Below are 19,743 nucleotides of genomic sequence, written 5' to 3' on the forward strand. Positions count from 1 at the left end.
GAAATTGCACCTAATCAAGTAGTGGGAATGTGGTAAGTAATTTGATAACTGAGTAACAGTGGAGTAATGGAGAGGGATGATGGGGAGGGAGAGTTGGGCAACATCAGTGTACATGTTAAACCCAACATGGTGCTTTTGCACAATATCACCTCCTGACAGTATGTAGGCAAGATACAGGAGGGGCCAAGGATAGATCCATGAGGGACACCAAATGCATGGAATTCAGAAAGGAAAGGGAGTGTGGAGATGGAGCAGGATTTTCCAACAAACGTGAGGTCAAATATCAGTTTTTCACAGAATGGGAGAGAAGGACCATAACCAGAAAAGACAGAACAAGGAACAATGTCTGTGAATAGGTGAAGGGGACTGATGAGGTGGAGGAGAAAAGAGAGTTGGAAAGTCTATGGTTTAGTGAGATTAGGGTAAAGGGTCAAGAGGAGCTCTGATAAGGCTTGACAGGAGATGAGATTGGAGAAAAATGTAGGTTTGGACAAAAACCAGGAACACCACGTGAGGGGGGAAGCAGCAGATCGGATTATCTCAGTCTTAGTGACAGAGAACCTCCATGTGCTCCAAACTCTTGTTGTTGGAGAGAAGGATGGAGGAGACAGGATGATGGACAGTGTTTCACAAAGAAACCAAACCTGGGTAAGTGATATTTAAAGTGAGTGAACAAACCTAATGTATTTAAATTTTATCCAAAATATTAAAACAAACGACTGAAGTCCTGGTTCGAATCCCATCTTGGCAGATGGTGGAATCTGAATTCAAGAAAAAATAACTGGAATTAGGAATCTCCTGATCTCCATGGAAACATTGTCAATGGCAGAAAAAACCCTCCCAACCTGACAGTGGCCCAGCCAGCTACTCACTGTATTAATCACTGCAAAGTCTTAACAAAGGAATGAAACTGGATGGACCACTCGTCATCTAAGAAGGCACTAGAAAATACAACCACAGAATCAGCCCTCTCAGTGGTGCAATGTCCTCCAGACTAACATCTGGAGTTTGGTGCCAAATTGTGCCGAGCTGTCTCACAGACCAATCAAGGAACAGCCCGACATACTCATACTCATGAAATCAACCCTTACAGACAATGACCAGACACCACCATCACCATGCCAAGAGATTGAGATTGTAGTGATGGAAAAACACAACAGGTCAGGCAACATCCGAGGAGAAGGAGAATCGATGTTTCGAGCCTAAGCCAGTTATCAGCCTGACCTGCTGTGCTTTTCCAGCACCAGACTCTTGACTCTGACCTCCAGCATCTGCAGTCTTCACTTTCTCCTGAAATCTCTGGATATGTCCTGCCCCACCAGCAGGACAGACCAGGCAGAGGTCATGGCACAAGACAGGGAGGATTTGCCCTTGGAGTACTCAGCATGGACTCCGGACACCAGGAAATCTCATGGCTCCTGCTGATTACCACGTACTGTCCTCCCTTGGCTGATGGATCAGTTCTTCTTCATGTTGAACAACATTTGAAGGAAGCACTGAGGAAGTAAAATGGTGTCAAACGTACTCTGGGTACAGGATTTCAATGTCCACTATCGAGACGAGCTCTGCAACAGAATTACTGACTGAGGTGGTCAGGTCCTAAAGGGTATAGCTGCTCAACTGAGTCTACAGCGGGTGGTGAGGGAACCAACAAGAGGGAAAAACAAGAGTGATCTCATTGTTATGAATTGACCAGCTGCAGATCCATCTGTCCATGACAGTATCAGCACGAGCGACCATCACACATTCCTTTTGGAAACACAAGTCTTAGCTTAAGGTTGAGAAAAACCTCCATCGCGTTGAGTGGCACTATCACCGTTCTAAATGGGACAGACTCTGAAGAGATGTAGGATCTCAAACTCGGTATCTCTGAGGCACTGTGGGACATCAACAGCAGCAGAACTGTACTCCAGCACAATCTGTAATCTCATGGGTTTGCAAATCCCGCTCTCACCCATCACAATGGACAGGAAAGGAGGGCATGCCATGAGCAGCACCAGGCAGACTTAAAAATGAAGTGCCAACCTGGTGAATCTACCAAACAGGACCATCTGCATTTCAAACAGCATCAGCAGCAAGCAACAGAGCTAAGTGATCCTACATCCAGTGGAACCGATCGGAGCTCTGCAGTTCTGCCACACCCAGTTGTGAACGGTGATGGACAATTAAACAACTCACTGAAGGAAGCATCACAGATATCCCCACCCTGACTGATGGAGGGGCCTCACACACCCATGCACCAGATAAGACAACAGCATTTGCAGCAATCTGCATCCAGAAGTGCAAAGTGGGATGATCCATCTCAGCCTTCTCCAGTGGTTTCTAACATCACAGATGTGAGTTTAAGCCAGTTCGGTTGAGTTTGAATAACATCAAGAAATGGTTAAGTCGTGCAAAGGCTATGGGCCCTGCAAATATTCTGGCAATAACACTGATGGTTTGTGCTCCTGAACTTGCCACCCACCAAGCCAAGTACCGCTCCAGCACTGGCATCGACCAACAATGTGGAACATTGCCCAGGGATGTTCAACACAAAAACACAGGGCAATACAACCCAGCCAATTTCCATCTATCAGTCCACACTCGACCAGCAGTAAAGTGATGGAAAATGTTATCAACAGGGCTATCAAGCAGCAGCTGCTCAGCAACAGCCAGCTGAGTGACACTCATTTTAGGCTCCACCAGGGCCACCCAGCTCCTGATTGTGTTACCGCCCTGATTCACAACCTGACAACCAGCTGAATCTCAGAGGTGAGGTGAGGGTGACAGCCCAGTCCCACTCTAAGGCCACTAAGCTGATTCCACCCTTGTCTCAGCTCATATACTCTCATCCACCTTGTGTCATCTCCAGACTTCATTATCCAAATATACTCCTGGCCAGCTTCCCACATTCAACCTCCCTGTAATCTCAAGAAAAACTAAATCTCTATTGCCCAAGTACTCCCTTGTACCAGAACTTGTTGATCCATCAAAAGGCTGCTATTCATAATCAAGAACATAGAGCTACAGCGATGTATAGCTTGGAAACAGACCCTTCAATCCAACCCGTCCATGCCGACCAGATATTCCAACCCAATCTAGTCTCACCTGCCAGCATCCGGCCCACATCCCTCAATTTAAAATTCTCACCCTTGATTTAATTCCTGGTTGTGATCATCCCTAGCTCACTGCGTCACACACCCTTTGAGACCTCGACAACCCATTCTGTTCGAGACTCCCAATGATCTGTTAATTCATTACTTCACCAGTGTGGCTGCTTTCACAGTTGCCAAAGCAACACGTTCTGAAATTCACAGCCAAAACCTCTCAGGTCTGCTTTCCTCCTTTAAGACATTTCTCAAAACCTGCTTATTTGACAACGCTTTTGGTCACCTGACCTAATATCACCATCTCTGGCCTGATGTTTAAAATTCGAAATAATATTTTTGTGGAATTATAAGCATGACAATAAAAATATGAACTGTTGTTGATTTGGACATTACCTTCAGATCTTTACTGTTGCTGAATGAATACTCTATAATGTCTCTTAACCAACCACATTGTGGGAGCACCTTCACCACACAAACTGCAGCTGTACAAGAAAGTCAAACATCACCCTCTCCCAGGCAACAGGGCTTTGGCATTTATCACTAGTATCTGTGGAAGGAGAAACACAGTTGATGTTTCAAGGAGTGCAAAATGGATTACAGGGAATGAAAATGGTGCAGAATGAGATAGTCAGAAATGGAAGGAAGATACACTTGCTTATTGGAAAAAGGAATTCTCGACCATTAAAGATTTTCCGGAAAATATTGATAAGCAGCACATGGTCAGGGGCTGGGCGGCAGTGAAAAATTAACTTACAAAAATGTCTGTAACAATAATAGTAAAAAACCAAACAGACCAAAAATACACCCATTGTTCAAGATTGAGGAAGCTAGATATTGACAAAGTGGTCATGAGGGAACCCAGAGATGAAGCAGAGCAGTATAAGCTGTTATGATCCCACAGATGTATAGCACCGACACAGACCCTTCGGTCTAACTCATCCTTGCCAAACAGGTATCCGAACCTAGTCTATTCCCATTTGCCAGCACTTGGCCTATATCCCTGTAAACGCTTCCTAAACATATCATATGTCTAGTTAGATGCCTTTAACATGTTTTAATTGTACTAGCCTCCATCACTTCCTCTGGCAGCTCATTCCACCCACTGCATGAAAGAGTTGTCCTTTAGGCCCCTTTGAAATTTTCTCCGTTCACCCTAAAGCAATGCCCTCTAATTCTGGACACCACCACTCCAGGGAAAACACCTTGTTCATTTACTCTATTCATGCCCCTCATGATTGTATAAATCTCTATAACATCACTGCTCAGCCTATGGCACTCCAGGGAAAACAGCCCCAGCCTTTTATGCCTCACCCTGTAGCTCAAATCCTCCAACCCTAACAACATCCTTGTAAGTCTTTTATGAAACCTTTCAAGTTTCACAGCACCCTTCTGATAGGAGGTAGGCCAGAATTGCACACAATATTCCAAAAGTGACCTAACGAATGTCCTGTATAGTAACATGACCTCCCACATCCTATACTCAATGCTCGAATCAATAAAGGAAAATATACTAAACACCTTCTTCAGCATCCTATCCTTGACTTGCAAGGACTATGAACCTTCAGTCCAAGGTCTCTTTGTTCCGCAAACATCTCCAGGGCCTTGTCATTCAGTGTATAAGTCCTGCCCTGATTTGGTTTTCCAAAATGCAGCACCTCACATTTATCTAAATTATACCCCATCTGACCAATATCTCATTGTAATCTGAGGTAACGTTCTTGATTATCCACAACACCTCCAATTTTGTATGACCTGCAAACTCATTTACGATACCAAATCATTTAAATGAATGACGAAACAAATCCAGAAATAAACATCCATTTCTCTGAGATTGAATGTGCTCTGTGTAAATCCTGCCCAATGACTCTGTACCAGAGAAAGGCTGCACATGCGCCTGGCTGCACCTTGCCCCCTAAAAAACTGGTGGCTCCGCATGTTTCCAGTGAATTCTTGCCCCAAATAAAGATGGTGGCGCGCACCCATGCCTGCAGCCACACTGAGGCAATTCCCCGTTTACTGAAAACACAAGACTGTGATGTTCAAATTTGTGTTTTCCGATGTGCACATTTTGTTTGTAAAACCTCTCCGCTCATACAGAATCTCTCTCACCTCCTGCGGTTCCACAGACAGCCTTGATTTGCGGTTACCTATTATCTGCCTGGTTACTCATTTGTCCTTAGTGTATTTGTACAATCACCTTTGATTCTCCTTAAACCTATTTCCTAAAGCTATCTCATGTCCCCTTTTTGCCCTCCTGGTTTACCTCGAGTATACTCCTACTGCCCCTATACTCCTCTAGGGATTCACACAAACACAGCTCTCTGTACCTGCCATACGCCTCCTTCATTTTCTTGACCAGGCTCTCAATTTCTTTCAACAGGCGGCATTCTGTACACCTACCAGCCTTGGCCTTAACAGGAACATACTGTCTGTGTACTCTCATTGTCGCAGGCCTATGGAGGCAATGGCAGATGAGGATACAGAAGCAATCATTCCCAGTAAAGAGGTAATGTTGGGAAAGATAACAGCCTAAAGGTAGATGGGTATCCAGGCTCTGATGGATTGCATCCCAGGGAATAAAGGAGATTGGGGGGGGGGGGGGTGGGGGGGGGGGGGGGGGCTGGGGGGGCTGGGGGGGGGGGGGTGGAGAATAACAAATAGACTCGTGAAAATTCACTAAAAGTTGGTGGATTCTGGAATGGTTTTGACAGACTGGAAGCTGCAAATGTGGTGCCACTATTTTTCAAAAGGACCCGTTAGCTTAACTTCTGTAGTGGAGAAAATGCTTGAACCTCTCAAGGAAGTAGTGGTGAGATATCTGGGTAGAAATTGTCTCATTGAGCAGACACAGCATGGATTCAGGAAAGACAGGTCATGTAGAACACATTTACTGGAATTATTTGAGGATACGACGAGTGCGTTGGACAAGGTGGACTCGGTGGATGTGGTGTACCTGGATTTCCAGAAGGTATCCGATAAGTTGCCACACAAAAAGCTGCTGAATAAGGTAAAGATGCACAGCATTATTGGTAATGTATTATCATAGATACAGGATCGGTTAACCAGCAAAAAATAAAGAATGGGGATAAATGGGTGTTTGGATTAGTGTTGGCACTACAACTGTTTGCAATTTACACAAATGTTTTGGAGTTGAGGACCAAGTGTCCGGTGTCAGAGTTCACATTTGATACAAAGATGAGGTAGAGCAATGTCTGCAGAGGCCACTGTCAGTCTGCACAGGGATACAGATAGGTTAAGTGAATGATCTGGCAGATGGAGTTCAATGTTGGGAAATGTGAGGTCATCCATTTTGGTCGTACGAACAGAAAACTGGATGATGAAATGGTGAAATCTTGCAGCATTCTGCTGTGCAGAGAGAGCTGGGTGGCCTTGTGCATGAATCTCAGGAAGTTGGTTTGCAGGTGCAGCAGGTAATTATGGCAGTGAAGGGAATATTGTCCTTCATTGCTAGAGGTATGGTTATGTTGCAGCTGTACAGGATGCTGGTGAGGCCACACCTGGAGTACTGTGTCCAGGTTTGGTCCCATTACATTAGCAAGGATGCACTGGCACAGGAGGTTCACTAGTTTGAGTTGGGAGTTGAGAGGGTTGGTGTATGTGGAGAGATTGAGAAAACTGGTTCTATAGTCATTGTAATTTAGATGAATGGGAGGTTGGATAGGAAAAAATAAAATTATGAAGAGAGTAGATAAGATAGAAGCAGGGAGGCTATTTCCACTGGGGTCGGTTCAAACTACAGAGCATTACCTCAAAATAAGGGGGAGCAGATTTAGGACTGAGTTCAGGAGGAGCTTCTTCAGCTAAAGGGTTGTGAATCTGTGGAATTCCCTGCCGAGTGCAGCATTTGACGTTATCAACTTGAATGCTTTTAAGGCAAAATGTAGATTTGTGAACAGGAAAGGAATTAAGGGTTATGGTGAGAGAGCAGGAATGTGGAGCTGAGGCCATGAAAAGCTCAGCCCTGATCTTATTGAATGGTAGAGCAGGCTTGAGGGGCCAGATGAACGTTCTTGCCTTGTGCCATCAAAATTGGCCTTTGTCCAATTCAGAACCTTAACTTTTCGATCTGGTCTATTATTTTCTGTAAATATTTTAAAAATAGAATTATCAGAGAATCCCAACAGTGTGGAAACAGGTCATTCAGTCCATCACATTGATACTGACCCTGAAAGCCTCTTAACCTGCCCCTGTAACATTGCATTTCCCAGAGCCTGCACATCCCTGAACATTACGGGCAATTCAGCCTGGATAATCCACCCAACCTGCACATCTTTGGACTGTGGGAGGAACCCAGAGGGCCCAGACGAAATCCATGCAGAAAACCCCAATAAGGTGATCATCCCATTCTCATTTCCCAGTTCCACCTAAATAACTTCACTGACCATACTCCCAGGAATATCCTCCCTAAGCAAAAACATAATGCTATTTCGAATCAAAAATGCCACTCCCCCTCCTCTCTTGTCCCCCTTCCTATCCTTGCTATAGCATCTATACCTTGGAACATTAAGCTGCCAGGCCTATCCATCCCTGAGTGATGCCTCTGTAATTGCTATAATATCCCAGTGCCATGTTCAAAACCACACCCTGAGCTCATCTGCTTTCCCTGTCAGGCATCTTCTATTGAAGTAAATGCAGTGCAACTGCTCAGTCCGTCTTCATTCTGTTCCTTGCCCTTGCCTGCCTTGACTATTTGACTTCTGAACTGTACCAGCCTCAGACATACCTCTATTCTCACTACCTTCTTGGGTTTATACCCACTCCCTCACTGGTTTAATGCCTCCCGAGTATCACCAGCCAGTCTCCCTGCCTAGATATTAGACACCTTCCAATTCAGGTACAATCCATCCTTCTTATGCAGGTCAACTCTACTCCAGAGGAGATCATAATGATCCAAAAAACGTGAATCCTTTTCCCCTGCACCAGCTCCTTAGCCACCGATCCAGCACCACCTCCTCCTCTGTAATATGGACATTTTTCAAGATGACACCATTTATTTCCCCACATTCTATATCTCCCATGTACTTCTTCACAGTAAACACTAATGCAAAATACTTGTTTCCTATCTCACCCATCGCCTGCAGCTCCACACAATGGCTGCCTTGCTGATCTTTGAGGGTCTCTATTTTCTCCCTAGTTAGCCTTTTTTTTTCCATGTATTTACAAAAGCCCTTCGGATTATCCTTAACCCTATTTGCCAAAGCTATCTCACGGCCCTTTTTTGACTCCTGATTTCTGTTTTAATTATACTCCTACTGCCTTTATACTCAAAAAATTTTTTTGATTGGAATAAATGCAAAATATAACATCTTGACAAAACAAACGAGGGCAGGACTTACACTCAATAAAAGTAGAGCCTTGAGTAGTGATATGGGAACAAAGCGACCGAGGGCTTCAGGTCTTTGAAATTTGTGTTACATGTAGACAGGGTGGTTAAGAAAGTGCTTAGCACACTTACCTTCATTGTTCAGACCTTTGAGTCCAGGAGTTGGGACGTTATGTTGAGGATGTACAGGACGTTGGGGAGGCCTCTTCTGGAATACTCTGTCCAGTTCAGGTGGTGCTGTTATAGGAAGGATATCATTAAATTGGAGCAGGTTCAGAAGAGATTTACCAGCATGTTTCCATGAATGGAGGGATTGTGTTCTAAGGAGAGGCTGGATAGGCTGGGAATTTTTTTCACTGGCGTGCACGAGGTTGAGGGGTCACCTTATTACAGGTTTACAAAATCAGAAAGTGTTTTGCTGGGGGGGGAGGGGGGGGGATTCAAAACTGTGCTGCATTCATTTTGAGAAGAAATTAGAAAGATTTCAGAAAAGACATTAGGGTTTTTAAAAAAATTATACATGTGAAATGAACTTCCAGAGGAAGTGGTAGCTGTGAATACAATTACAATATTTAAAAGACATTCAGATAAGTACATAACTAGGAAATATTTGGATGGATGTGGACCAAGCGGAGGCAGGTACAATTAGTTCAGTTTGGAATTATGGTTGGCATGGACTGGTTGGCCCACAGGGCCTGTTTCCTTGCTGTATAACGTTAGGACTCTAATCCTCACTAACTCTAAATTCCTCCATCCTCACAACTCTCCCGATCACTGTCACTTCATCCAGCCTCACAACTCTTCCTGATTTATATAATTCCTCACCAGCCACAGAACGCTCCCTATCTCATGTCCTCCAGTTTCTCAGATCTCTGCGATATGTGCCTTTCTTTAGCTCCAGCCTTGAGGATGCCCTCATTCACTCCAATTGGTTGGAGGACAAACTGGTACAACCTGGTCCTCCAGTACTGCCCTCTGCCCCCTATTGGCCTGCGCTGATATCAATCATTCGGGGCCCATTGTGAGGTGAGTGGTGGGATCCTCCCTCTCTCTGCCCTGGGATGAGCTTCAACATTCACAGTCAATGGGGGCAGTATCACAGAGCACAGGGGCTGGGGCTATTCAGCCCATTTGGGATGTACCCTCTTCCTCTGGAGATGCTGCAAATCTGTCCCAATTCCCTTCCCCTTTGCCCATAGACCCCCAAATCTTCCCTTAAAAAGTAAAATTCCAAATCTGTTTATGAATAACTGCTGAGTCTGTGTCCAGCTGCCATTCAGACTGTTCCAGATACTCAGAACTTACTGAATAAAATAATGTTCACATATTCACATTATTTGCCAATTACCTGAAAACAGTTACTAAAATTGTGACATTGTTAACAATTCCCCTCACTCTGCAGATTAGATATCCTAGAAACAAATTTGCACCTGGTCAAAATCACTGCTTAACCTTCTCAGCTCCAAGGACAATTATCTGTGCTTCTGCTAGCTCTCCACAAAAGAGGAACACATCTTATTTTCATTTATTAGTGTCATAGAGATGTACAGCACAGAAACAGACCTTTGGTCCAATTTGTCCATGACAACGAGGAATCCTCAACAAACGGAGTCCCATTTGCCAGCTATTGGTCCGTATCATTGGAAACTCTTCCTATTCACGTACCCAATCGGATGCCTTTCAAATGTTGTAATTGTATCAGCCTCCACTACTTCATCCGGCAGCTCATTCCACACATACACCACACACAGCTTGAAAACTTTGCCCCTTAGATCCATTTTAAGTCCTTGCCCTCTCAACTTTAGTCCATGTGATCTTGTTTTGAACCCAACTAACTGGGGGGAAATGACCCTGGCTGTTCACCTTATCCATGCCCTTCATGACTTTATCGATCTCCATGAAGTCACCTCTCAGTCTTTGCCTCTCCAGGGAAATTAACCCTGGCCTATTCACCCTCTCCCTGTAGCCCAAATCCTCCAACCCGAGCAAAGTCTTTGAAAATCTTGTCTGAACTCTTTCAAGATTCACAACATCCTTTCCAGAACAGGGAATTTCGAACTTAAAACATAATTCCTGAAATGGCTTAATCAATGTCCTGTCCAACCAGAATTTGACGTCCCAGCTTCTGAACTCAATGCATTGACCAATAAATATAAGCATAACAAACACCACCTTCACTAGTCTGCCTACCTTCGACTCTACTTTCAAGGAACAATGAACCTGCACTCCATGGTCTCTATGTTCAGCAACATTCCCAAGTACTTTACCATGAAGTGTACAAGACCTGCTCTGATTTGCCTTTCCAAAATCCAACAGCTTACATTTGTCTAAATTGAACCCAGTTTGCCATTCCTCACTCCAATGTCCCATCTGGTCAAGAGCCTGTTGCATTCTGAACGAACCTGCTTCATTGTCCACTACACCTCCAATTTTGGTGTCTTCTGTAAACCCACTGATCATATCTCATACATTCACATCCAAGTCATTTATTTAAGGACCTAATACCCATTCCTGCAGGACAATGCCGCTCACAGGCCTCCAGTCCGCAAAGCAAGCCTCCATCACCACCCTCTGCCTCCTACCTTCAAGCCAGTTTTGTATCCAAATGGCTAGTTCTCCCAACATTCCATGTTATCTAACCTTGCTAACGAGTCTGCTATGTGGAACATCGTTCAGTGTCCATATAGACAACGTCCACAGTCTGCCTTCATTAATCATCTTTGTCACATCTTCAAAAAAACTCAATTAAGTTAGAGAGAGAGAATTTCCCACACACAAAGCCATGTTGACTATCCCTAATCAATCCTCGTCTTTCCAAATACATGTAAATCCTGTCCCTCAGAATCCCTTCCAACAACTTACCTACCACTGACGTTAGGTTGACTGTTCTCTTGTTCCCTGGCCTTTCCTTCCCACCTTTTTAAAATAATGGCACCCATCTTCCAGCACCTCACCTGTCACAAACAATGATATAAATACCTTAGGGAGGGGCACTGCCAACACCTTCCTAGCTTTCCACAAATTTCTGGAATACACCTGATCAGGTCCCAGGGATTTATCCACCTTGCTACTGTTTAAGACATCCAGTACTTCCTCCTCTGTAACATAGACACTTTTCAAGTTATCACTATTTATTTCTCCAAACTCTCTAGAATAGAATAGCATAGTATTTCTCCCACATCCTGTTGTTCCATAAATGGCCTTGTTGATCTTTAAGGGGTCCTATTCTCTGTCTGGTTATTATTTTATGCTTAAAGTATTTGTAGAATCTCTTTGGATTCTCCTTAAACTATGTCCTGGAGATATTTCAAGTCCCCTTTTTGCTCTCCTGATTACCCTCGAGTACATTCCTGTAAAAACGTGATCCTGTACTCCCAATTCCTCCGCCTCTGCCATATCTGCTCCCAGAAGAAGCAATTCCACTCCAGGACATCCCAGAAAGGTTTCCTCTTTCAAGGACCGCATTTCCCTCCCACTTGATCAACAATGCACTCCAACGCATATCCTCCACTTCTTGTACCTCCGCCTTCCCCCCACCCCTCCAACCACAATAAGAATATAATCCCCCGGTCCTCACCTGCCACCCACTAATCTCCATTAACCTCTGCTATGTCTGCTACCTACAGTCAGACCCCACCACCAGGGATATATCTCCCTCCCCAGCCCTTTCTATCTTCTGCAGAGACCATGGGATCTTTGGTGCTGATGTGCTGCCCCACAGATACTTCAGTCACTCGCCCTACCAAATGGCCTAGTGAGATTATCATTAGATGGATAATCCAGACACCCAGGTAACGTTCTGGGGCCCAGGGTTTGGATCCCGTCACGGCAGACAGTGGAATGTGAGTTCAATAAAAATTTGGAATTAAGAATCTATTAAAGACCATGAATCCATTGTTGATTATTGCGAAAAAAACCCCATCAGATTCGCTAATATCCTTCAGGGAAGGAATCTGCCATCCTTACCTGGTCTGGCCTACATGTGACTCCAGACCCACAGCAATGTAGTTGACTCTTTACTGCCCTTTGGGCCCAGCCAGTGACACCCTCATCCTGTGAATGAATAACAAAGAAGGTCAAGTCTTGTACACAACCATACTGTTCTTACAGATAAGTGATCTCTCAGTAAATTTGCTTCTCAACTCCCTGCTGACTATCGGGGAAGTGGGAGGGCGGTCAATAGTACCATCCCAATAAGGAGATCATCCCTTTCTTATTTCTCAGTTCTGCCTGGATGTACTCCCAGGAATACCCTCTTGAAGCCCAGCTGTAATGTTATCCCTAATCAAAAATACCTCTTCCCCTGCTCTGTTGCCCCCTTTCTATCTTTGCTATAGCATCTATACACTGGAACATTAAGCTGCTGGTCCTATCCATCATTAAGTTATGCCTCTGTAATTGCTATAATATTCCAGTGCGATGTTCAAAACCATACCCTGAGCTCCTCTGCCCCCTGCATTGAAACATATGCAGTGTAACTGCTCATTCTGTTCCTTGCCCTTGTCTGCCTTGACTGTTTGATGTCTGAACTGTACAAGCATCAGACTTAGCTCTTCGCTCACTCTCTCTCTGGGTTTACCCACATTCCTTCACTGGTTTAATGCCTCCTTAATAGCACTAGCAATTGTTCCCTTCCAGTGCCAGTACAATCCATCCTTCTGATGGAGGTCAATTCTACCCCACAAGAGATTCCAATGATCCGATAATGTGAACTCTTCTATTCCTATGTCATTGATACCAATAAACAACAGCCTCCCCTCAAAATGGTTATTCTCCCCTTTAAGAATATTCTGCTCCCTCTCTGAGACATCCTTATACAAAGATTACACATTCGAATAATAAACCATACACTCATCAGGTCATCATAAAAGGATTACAGGACACATTGAAGGTTTGGGGAGACCTTTTGAGAGAATGCGATGATTCAAAGGAGAATTTTTAAGCAGCAAATGGGATTGATCTGGAGCACAATACTCACACACACAATGCGAATATCCAGATCCTGATATACTGAGTAATTCAATCAGAGTTTAGCAGAATATTTACTGAGATTACCATCTGAATGTCCACCTGTAATATCCCGTAATACAAGTTTATAAAATCTGTCACTATCAGTTCAAGTTAGAAACTCACATCATCCCCTCCTTGTGGCCCAGGATTACTGTACATATTACCCTTGAGGACATCAGCAGTCAACTCAGAGGGAAATCTGTGGGTTTCTAGGAGATTCCAACTTGAGATCTCATGTGACTGAACACAGCTGTTCTTTGACACATTGGAGAAAATGATCCAAGGGTCAGTGAGTTATGGGGAACAAGAATGACTTTCTTTTCTTTCATTCCGTGCTGCCGCTCTGCCTCATCAATAAGACACGGGTGTGAAAGGCTAATGCCTAACGATGGGCACGTTGTCTCCATCCTGACCAATGGGTAGGACGATCCTCCCAATCACTCCAAAGCGTATCCCTAAAAAGATAGCAACTCTGTCTGCTTCCCACTGCCCAGTGCTCCCAGTAAATGTTTGGAAGAATGGGAAGGGGGAGGGGGGGGGGGGTGATATCTCCTAGAAAAGGTATAACTGTAAATGTCTAAGAGGATTATGAAAAGAGAGAGATGCACAGGAGAAGGAGGCAACAAGTTGCCAGATGGGGTGTAACTTGGGAAAAATGGGAAGTTGCTCATTTTGGAGGAGATAATAAAAGAACAAAGTACTATTTAAATGGTGGAAACTGTAGAAAGCTGCACCACAAAGGGACCTGGGGTAATTGTTCAGTAAACACAGAAAGCTACCACACAGTTACACCAGGGAATCAGGAAGGGGAATCGAATGTTTGTTTCAAAAGTTTTCAGTATTAGAGTTTGGAGTATATACCTGAGAGTAACGTGTGGAAGTGCTGGTGAGACCACCATATCTGCAGTAATGAGAGCAGTTTTGGTCCCTTTAGAGAAGGAAATGTGTCACTTTATTGGAGGCATTTCAGGGAAGATTCAATGAGATGATCCCTGGTTTGGAGGGATTATCTTTTAAATAAAGGCTGAAAAGTTTGGAACTCTACTCACTGGATTTTGGAGAAAGAGAGGTGATCTCATTGATACAGATGGGATTCTTAAGGGGTTTGACAGGATAAATACTGAGAGGATGTGTCCGAGGGTAAATACTGAGAGGGGAGTCTGAAACCAGATTCTGAGTTACGGAATCAAGAGTTCTGTTTTGGATTCAAGTATAAGGGAACACCGACGTGGGTAAGGGGTTTCAGTAGCAATGGAGCTGGGGTGAGGTGGAGAAAAGCAACTTTTAAAAGATTGGATTTCCTGGTGCTGTGATTGTGTGGATGTCTGATCAAAAGGTCACCTTGGGGTCAGATATAACAGCAATATTGTTGAGTGTCGTTCTGCCTCAGAGTTCCCAGTGGGAGGGAGGGGCTCAGCAGTAAGGCAATGGGTTTAACCTTGACAATGTTTCATTGGAGGAAATTGCAGCTAATCGACGAGTGAGAATGTGATAAGCAGTTTGATAACTGAGTAACAGTGGAGTAATGGAGAGGGATGATGGGGAGGGAGAGCTGGGCATCGTCAGTGTACATGTCAAACCTAACAGTGTTTTTGGATGATATCACCTCCTGGCACTGTGTACGTGAGATACAGGAGAGACCAAGGATAGATCGTTGAGGGACACCAAATGCAAGGAATTCAGAAAGGAAAGGGAGAGTGGAGATGGAGCAGGATTTTCCAACAACGGTGAGGTCAAATATTAGTTTTCACAGAATGGGAGAGAAGGACATAACCAGAAAAGACCAACAGACAGAACAAGGAACAATATCTATAAATTGGCGAGGGGGAGTGATGAGGCGGCAGCGGAGGAAAGAGAGTTGGAAAGTGAGTTTAGTGAGATTAGGGTAAAGGGTCAAGGTGAGCTCTGATAAGGCTTGACAAGAGACTGGAGAAAGATGTAGGTTTAGAACAAAAACCAGGAACACCACGTGAGGCAGTTTGGCTCAGTGGGCTAGTGGGAGGGAGAGAAGCAGCTGATCGGATTATCTCAGTCTTAGTGACAGAGAAACTCCATGTGCTCCTCACTCGTTGTTGGAGGGGAGGATGGAGGAGACAGGATGATGGACAGTGTTTTACAAAGAAACAAAACCAGGGTTAGTGATATTTAAAATGACTGATCAAACCTGATGTATTTAGCTTTTATCCAGAATATTAAAACAAACGACTGAAGTCCTTGGCAGATGGTGGAATCTGAATTCAAGAAAAAAACAACGTATTAGGAATCTCCTGATCTCCATGAAACCATTGTCAATGGCGAAAAAAATCCTGCCAACCTGATAGCAGCCCAGCCAGCTACTCACTGTACTAATCACTGCAAAGTCTCAACACAGGAATGAAACTGGATGGACCAGTTGGCAACTAACACGGCACCAGAAATTACAACCACAGAATCAGCCCTCTCGATGGTGCAACGTCCTCCAGACTAACATATGGATTTTGGTGCCAAAATGTGCAGAGCTGTCTCACAGACTAGTCAAGGAACAGCCTGACATAGTCAAACTCACGGAATCTTGCCTTACAAACAATGACCAGACACCACCATCACCACCAATAGATATCGAGAGTGTTGTGCTGGAAAAGCACAACAGGTCAGGCAGCATCCGAGGAGCAGGAGAATCGATGTTTCGAGCCTAAGCCCTTCATCAGCGTGACCTGCTGTGCTTTTCCAGCACCAGACTCTTGACTCTGATCTCCAGCATCTGCAGTCTTCACTTTCTCCTGAAATCTCTGGATATGACATACCAGGTAGAGGTGGTGGCACAGTGGCGTACAGATAGGGAAGATTTGCCCTGGGAGTACACAGCATTGGCTCCGGAGACCAGGAAGTCTCATGGCTCCTGCTGATTACCACGTCCTGTCCTTGCTTGGCTGATGAATCACTTCTCCTTCATGTTGAATAACATTTGGAGGAAGCATCGAGGCAATAAAATGGTGTCAAATGTACTCTGGGTACAGGATTTCAATGTCCACAATTGAGACTAGCTCTGTAATAGAATTACTGACTGAGGTGGTCAGGTCCTAAAGGGTATAGCTGCTCAACTGAGTCTACAGCGGGTGGTGAGGGAACCAACAAGAGGGAAAAACAAGAGTGATCTCATTGTTATGAATTGACCAGATGCAGATCCATCTGGCCATGACAGTATCGGTAAGAGCGACCATCACACATTCCTTTTGGAGACAAAGACTTGCCTTAAAGTTGAGAAAAACCTCCATTGTGTTGAGTGACACTATCACCGTTCTAAATGGGACAGACTTTGAAAAGATGTAGGATCTCAAACTGGATCTCTCTGAGGCACTGTGGGACATCAACAGCAGCAGAACTGTACTCCAGCACAATCTGTAATCTCATGGGTTTGTAAATCCTGCTCGCACCCATCACAATGGACAGGGAAGGAGGGCATGCCATGAGCAGCACCAGGCAGACTTAAAACTGAAGTGCCAACCTGGTGAAGCCATAAAACAGAACTACCAGCATATCAAACAACATCAGCAGCAAGCAACAGAGCTAAGTGATCCTACATCCAATGGAACAGGTCGGAGCTCTGCAGTTCTGCTACACCCAGTTGTGAACGGTGATGGACAATTAAACAACTCACTGGAGGAAGTATCACAGAAATCCCCACCCTTACTGATGGAGGGGCCTCACACACCCATGCACCAGATAAGACGACAGCATTTGCAGCAATCTTCAGCCAGAAGTGCAAAGCGGGATGATCCATCTCAGCCTTCTCCAGTGGTTTCCAACATCACAGATGCGAGTTTTAAGCCAGTTTGATGCAGTTTGAATAACATCAAGAAATGGTTAAGTAGTGCAAAGGCTACGGGCCCTGCCAATATTCTGGCAATAATACTGATATCTTGTGCTCCAGAACTTGCCACCCACCAATCCAAGTACCGTTCCAGCACTGGCATCTACCGACAATGTGGAACATTGTCCAGGGATGTTCAACACAAAAACACTGGGCAATCCAACCCAGGCAAGTTCCATCTATCAGTGCACACTCGACCAGCAGTAAAGTGATGGAAGATGTCATTGACAGGGCTACCAAGCAGCAACTGCTCAGCAACAGTCAGCTCAGCGACACTCATTTTAGGCTCCACCAGGGCCACTCAGCTCCTGATTGTGTTACTGCCCTGATTCACAATCAGGCAACGAGCTGAATCCCAGAGGTGAGGTGAGGTGAGAGTGACAGCCCAGTCCCACTCCAAGACCACTATTTCTAGCTGATTCTACCCTTGTATCAGCTCATATACTCTCATCCACCTTGTATTATCTCCAGATTTCATTTTCCCAACACACTCAGGGCCAGCTTCCCACATTCAATCTCCCTGTAATCTCAAGAAAGTCTAAATCTCTGCTTGTTGATTCATCAAAAGGCTCCTAATTATAATCAACAGCATACAGCCAGAGAGATGTACAGCAAGGAAACAGACCCTTCGGTCCAACCCGTCCATGCCGACCAGATACCCCAACCCAATCTAGTCTCACCTGTCAGCACCTGGCCAATATCCCTCAATTTAAAATTCTCACACTTTATTTAATTCCTGGCTGTGATAATCCCTAGCTCCCTGCACCACACACACTTTGAGACCTCGACAACCCATTTTCTTCGAGACTCCCAACCATTTGATAATTCATTACTTCACCTGTGTGGCTGTTTCTACAGTTCCTGAAGCAGCTTGGTCTGAAATTTGCAGCCAAAACCTCACAGGTCTGCTTTCCACCTTTAAGACATCCCTCAAAACCTGCTTTTTGGCAATGCTTTTGGTCACTTGACCTAATTTCTCCATCTATGACCTTATGTCTAAAGTTCTCAATCGTACTTTTGTGAAATTATTAGCATGATAATAAAAATACAAACTGTTGTTGATTTGGACATTATTTTCAAATCATCACTGTTACTGAATGAATAATCTATAATGCCACTTACCCAACCACATTGTAGGAGCACCTTCACCACACAAACTGCAGCTGTACATGAAAGTCAAACATCACCCTCTCCACAAGCAACAGGGCTTTGGCATTAATCACTGGTTTCTGTGGAAGGAGAAACACAGTTGATGTTTCAGGGAATGCAAAATGGATTACAGGGAATGAAAATGGTGCAGAATTTGATATTCAGAAATGGAAGGAAAATACACTTGCTTGTTGGAAAAAAGAATTCTTGACTGTCAAAAATATTCAAGAAAAAAGTAATCTGATAATAGAGCAGTACATGGTCAGGGGCTGGGCCGCAGTGAAAAACTCATTTACAAAAGGTCTATAAAAGTAATAATACAGGAGTAAACAGACCAAAAATACACCCATGGTTCGAGACTGAGGAAACTAGATATTGACAAAGTGGTTATGAGGGAGCCCAGAGGTGAATCAGAGCAGTATTGGCTGCTCTGACCCCAATGACTCTATACTCGAGAAAGGCTGCACATGCGCCTTGCTGCACCTTGCCCCCTACAAAGATGGCGGCTCCGCACGTGTCCAGTGAATCGTTGTCCCGAATAAAGATGGCGGCGCTTACTCAGGTCTGCAGCCGCACTGAGGCCATTCCTCATTTACTGCAAACACGGGACTGGGACGTTCAAATTTGTGTTTTCCGACGTGCACAATTTGTTTGTAAAACTTCTCCGCTCATAGCAGCACAGTTTTTATCCCATTTCCCTGTTTATTTCTTTCCTTACCGTATCCTTTCTCTCCATAACTTCCCGAGCATTCATTCCAGCGACTCTGCGCCGCGCGCGAGGGTGATCACATGGTTTAGTTTAGCACCGCCCTTCATTCACTTTGATTGGTTGGAGGACCAACATCCCGCTAGGTCATCCAGATCCGCCCACCGTCCTTTCATTGGTCCGGTGCTGACATCAATCACCCGCGGGTCACTTTGTTGGCTAGAGCATGCGCAGTGTGTCCTGCTTTTGCAGATATGTTGGGTAATGTGATGGGAGAGTTCACTGAGGGTAAGGATCCCTTTGTGTGAGCTCTGCAGTAGATTTCCTTTATTCATGGAGGGAATTGCCTTCCTACTCATGTCTGTATAGCTGTGATTGATGAATCAATGCCATCTGAATCAGTACATAAACACCCCATTTTCACTGCTTTTCACAACATCTGAGATCTTTAGCACATTGTATCACGCTCTTCTTTAGAAACAAAAACACATGAAACGGAGCCTCAAGGAAACGGAGCAGGAGTAGGGCATTCATCGCCTTCAGCTTGTTCCCCATTCTATCAGATCATGGCTTGGCCAACCCAGACCTCAACACC

General features: G+C 44.6%; 1 long non-coding RNA gene across 6 annotated transcripts in view; it reads right to left on the reverse strand.

Annotated features, from left to right (window-relative positions):
• Positions 1-19,223, reverse strand: part of LOC140484532 (uncharacterized) — a 55,843-nt gene extending 36,620 nt beyond the window's left edge. Inside the window, exons 1-7 of one of the 6 annotated variants that reach the window (XR_011962230.1) lie at positions 19,161-19,223; positions 18,416-18,522; positions 15,608-15,674; positions 12,400-12,486; positions 8,566-8,670; positions 3,483-3,636; positions 679-761 (exon numbers count right to left, since the gene is read on the reverse strand). This is a non-coding gene — a long non-coding RNA (uncharacterized lncRNA). Of the gene's footprint in view, positions 1-678; positions 762-3,482; positions 3,637-8,565; positions 8,671-12,399; positions 12,487-13,411; positions 13,434-15,607; positions 15,675-18,415; positions 18,523-19,160 lie in introns of those variants that run through there. The other 5 variants (XR_011962233.1, XR_011962236.1, XR_011962231.1 and 2 more) reach the window with 5 other exon arrangements.
• Between the last annotated feature and the right edge of the window lie 520 nt (positions 19,224-19,743).

The sequence above is a fragment of the Chiloscyllium punctatum genome, chromosome 13 (genome assembly GCF_047496795.1).
Source record: "Chiloscyllium punctatum isolate Juve2018m chromosome 13, sChiPun1.3, whole genome shotgun sequence".
NCBI classification, from domain to species: Eukaryota; Metazoa; Chordata; class Chondrichthyes; order Orectolobiformes; family Hemiscylliidae; genus Chiloscyllium; species Chiloscyllium punctatum.